The sequence below is a fragment of the Prosopis cineraria genome, unplaced genomic scaffold (assembly GCF_029017545.1).
Source record: "Prosopis cineraria cultivar Desert tree isolate PC_DT_omini unplaced genomic scaffold, ASM2901754v1 PC5, whole genome shotgun sequence".
Classification (NCBI taxonomy): domain Eukaryota; kingdom Viridiplantae; phylum Streptophyta; class Magnoliopsida; order Fabales; family Fabaceae; genus Prosopis; species Prosopis cineraria.
This window is the reverse complement of record NW_026555336.1, coordinates 20,520,355-20,524,796: the sequence shown is the minus strand read 5'-3', so window position 1 is coordinate 20,524,796 and position 4,442 is coordinate 20,520,355.

The following is a 4,442-nucleotide window of genomic DNA, read 5'->3' as shown; positions in this document are numbered from 1 at the left end:
ATCTATTCATTTAACACTCCAATGAGTCAAAATATCAAGTACTCATCTAAATTTCTAATCATTTGCTAATCACTAATTCACCGCTGATCAGTAGCTAATTACTAGATTAGAAAATCAGGATGTCATACTTTTCCTCTCATCTTCTTCTCTTATCTATACCACTTGATCTTTCATCCAAGGTCTCAATCTTTAAAGTCCATCCATAGATCAATTTGTCCACCTTGAAGAACTCTTAAAGATGATGATGAATCTTGAAGGCTAAGGATCTCTTGGTGCTTGGAGGAGGTTGGAGCCTAGATGAATCACTTAGAGACTCATTATATGTAACATTTTTCTTCTTCTTAATTTCTCTCAACCAACTTAACATTGTAAGATCATAGTCTTAAATTACTATCATTAGCTTGCAATCATACAAATTCATTTGTTTAGAGATGAATTTATGAACAAATTGCTTGGTGAATTGGTTTGGTATTTTGGACCTTTTGGCCACCTTGCTTCCTTTCATGGCTGTGAATGCTTGCTTAGTGAATTGACCTTCTACATGCTTATTCATAGTCATAAGGAGTATGTGTGGGTTAAATTGTGATCAAACCTAATCTTGCTTGTCACTTTGTTATGTTGGCTAAAACCATAAAGTACTTAACCGTACTCTAAAACTAAATTAGGGAATTGAATTAGGCACTAGAGTCCTAGCTTAAGGATTGACCCTAAGGAAGTTAGTTCCTAGTGATGTTTTCATAGTGACTACCATTTTAGCTAGAAAGGGGAAGAAGAATGAGAGCATTTTCATTTGTTTAGTGGTCATGATTCTAGTCAAAGTCTAACTCCAAATAACATCTTCATAAAGAATTACTCTTTCACTAGATTAGGTTTTAAGCTTATTTTTAGGACACTTTAAGATTAAACATCAATTCTGGAAAATTAATTTGCACACTTGTGAACTACTATTTTTTACTTGAAACACCTCTTAAGAGATGACTTTGGTTGCTATTATATTGCATAGTTGGTTGCTTAGTACTTTTTTAAAAGACTTGCGATAATCCTTCTTCATTATGTACCATAGTGCATCATGCTATATTGCGATGCATGGCATATGAATTACTTCATAGTCTAGCACACCCCTACGATCCTAATCAGCTTTACTTCTTCCACTTGATCCTAATCATACGTTTGTTCAATAGCCTAAAATGTCAATTCACTATCCAAAATCATGATTGATATAATTAATCTACAAATTTATCTTTAATTAGCAATTAGTTTTTAGATTAAACACTTAGGATGTTACACTAAGTCCTAACAGGTTGAAGATGAGAACCAAAAGGCAAAAGGTGATAAGGTTGGTACCTCTCTTTTGCCATCATTATTAGGGTGCCTCTTACTGTCACATTATTTAAAGAATTCAAGTTGCTAAAGCTAGAACAATTTCCTGAGTCCTCAACCTCTAATGACATTTCTATCTCATAGCAAAATGACTTAAATGACTCTTTATATCATTCCAAGGACTTCATTTGCAAAATTAGAAATATAGCTAAGGTAGGTAGCCTTATTAAGCATCTACCGGTTCCTTCTAGTATATTCAAGAATGTTAAACTTGAAGAGCAGCCCTTTGATGATGACATAAAGAGCACTCCCTTTTGGTATATTTACTAAGTGCTCTCATATGCCTCTACGTATGGCAGCACTCACATAAAGAGTGTAATGCCCTCACTGACATTACCATACCACTTCACCACTTATATTACTATTAATTCAAAATAATTTAGTTTGAAAACTTTGGGATCCCAAGAAAATATTTCCAAATTCATTTCATGAATTACTCAAATTATAAAACATTGCACAGTGGAAGCAATTTTACAAAGGTATATTCAAGACCAAGAAAACATGTGCATTTAAAAAAACTAGGTTGAATTTATGAGATGTGTGCTGCAGCTTGTGCCATATGCACGTGGCATATGGCACAAAGACCACAAGCGTGACCCTTTGTGTCATGCATCATGGCATGTGGATACATGCACCGAGTGCACTAACTTGAATTTGCTGTCATTTTACAAAATTCTAGTGCAAATTTTAAATAAACGCCATTTCTGCATTTGATTTCCGATTAGGTGGTTCAAGTGTTCACATAAAGCTTGTTTCATGATCAAACTAATGACACTGTTTTTTTCAATTTGACCATCCCATTTAAATGTTAGAGACCCAAGGCATTTTGACCGTTTTAAGTCAAAATTTGTCACCACAAGCATCTTAATTCAAAACCATACATTATTAGCCACTTTTTGGGCCTTGACCATATACAAATGGACAATACACACTTGATTGACCAATTATATATATTTAACACACATACATACATTTGGCCTGTAAACTGCCCATATCACATAACTTGGGCAAATTCTCATTTTTCATTCTCAAACTCACATAAGGCTAAATTTCCACTTACTTATCTCATATACCACCATCACATATCCACAAATACTCAATCACTAGCTTGCATGATCTTCCTCGCCATTTATGCACATTCACATAAAGGGGCTAAGATTTCAAATCACATACGCAATGTTCACAATATAATGCACATGTACTTAATTCCTATGGCAACTTATACACAGTTTATAACTATAATTTACAAATTCATTACACAACATTCTTACAAAAGGCTTAGGTGAGAGACATGAACTCAACCTATATCCTTCCCTTTAAACCACTAGTGTTAGAACCTAAAAAATATAAATGATCATGGGTGAGATAAAAATTTGAGTTTCATACCATGCCCCATTCCTTATTCTCCTTTCATTGAAATGCTCACCTTTTGAGCGCTCTTGTATTTTTTTTATAATTTAAATTTCATAAAACTTAACCTTGTGTATCTCTTGAAAATGACTAATAAACAATATCAAAAACCAATCTAGAAACAATATTGTTGAACATAAAAATTTGTATACAATGAAAGAACTTGAAAATAAAACAAGTACTTCAATTCTTTCTTAACTTGTCTATTCTTTAGCTACTCTAATAAATGAAAACTATTGGTATTTTTCTAACATTGAAAGCTTGTTACCTATTACAAACAGCCAATTTTATATTCTAACCACACTTCAATTAAGGGCCATTTGGTTTTTTTTTTTTTTTCACATTCAGAATGTTAAATTTTACTTTAAATAAAGTTGAAAGTTGTTTGTGTAAATATTTTGCAGGAAAGCATATCCTAAAAGTACATTCAAATAGAAGCTGAAAATGGATTTCTAAAATGTAACTATTTGAAGCTTTTGAAAAGTGAATTTGAAAAGTAAGACGTTATTTGACCATATTATTCCAAGTTTAATCTCTTATTCTTTATTTAAAAATAGTCAATTCATTAAGATATAATTATTATTTCAATAATAATAATTAGTATCAATTTTTTAGAATAATAAATTGAATAATTAATCATGTCAATTTTTAGCATTAATGTATAATAAAAATTGAAAATCTTTATCATATTTTCTAAAATTACAAATTAAAAAAATACAACTAACTAGAGATTGAATTTTTAGCATTATATATCAAAATTCATGTTATTTAAAATCTTTGTCACATTTTTTAAATATTTTAAATATATTACATTTGTATAATAAAAATTGTAAATCATCATAAATTAATGTCCTTTTTAGTAATTTTACATTTAAAAGCACATTTCACTATTACAAATTAAATAATTTTCAGTGTATCAAACTGACTTTTGAAAAAATATATCTAAACACAAATTTTGTTACAACAACTGACTTTCACTAAACTAACTATTATCAATGGACTTTCACCAAATAAACTTTTGGCAAACTAAAAATCAATGCATACTAAATCTTCTATTTGCTCCATGGTAAAATGTAAAGCTCTTGCTTTTGCAAAATAGTATTTGAAAAATGAAAGCCATATAAGTAAGTAACATCATATTAATTTAATTTTAAAACACTTGGCTTACATTCTCAAGAATGATCAACTCTTGTTGTATGATTATTTCTCTCATAAACTTCATCACATGGTATCTATGTAACATCCCAAATCTCTAATCCTGCATTAATGACTAATTACGGAATGATTTAGTGATTTAATTTGGGATTATGATTCTAGATGGTAAAATGTTATTTTAACTCATTGAATGTGTATATAACAGAAATGAGGGGAGAATGTGAACCAAAGCAGTGATTAGATGTCTAATTATGATAATTGGCACTTTTTTGTTAATGGTGAAATTGACTTGGTTGCCAATTTTGTGTAGATTCAGTGTGTGATGCATAAATAGCAGAAAGCGATTTGAGAAAGATTTGAGAAAGGGAATGTAACATAGGTAAACCCTTTTTATTGAACAAAAGGTTGAGAACTATATAGTTTGATTATGTTTATTAATTATTATAACTCTGTAGAAGTAATAGTATAATTGTGAAATGATGGTTTTGTTAGTTTTT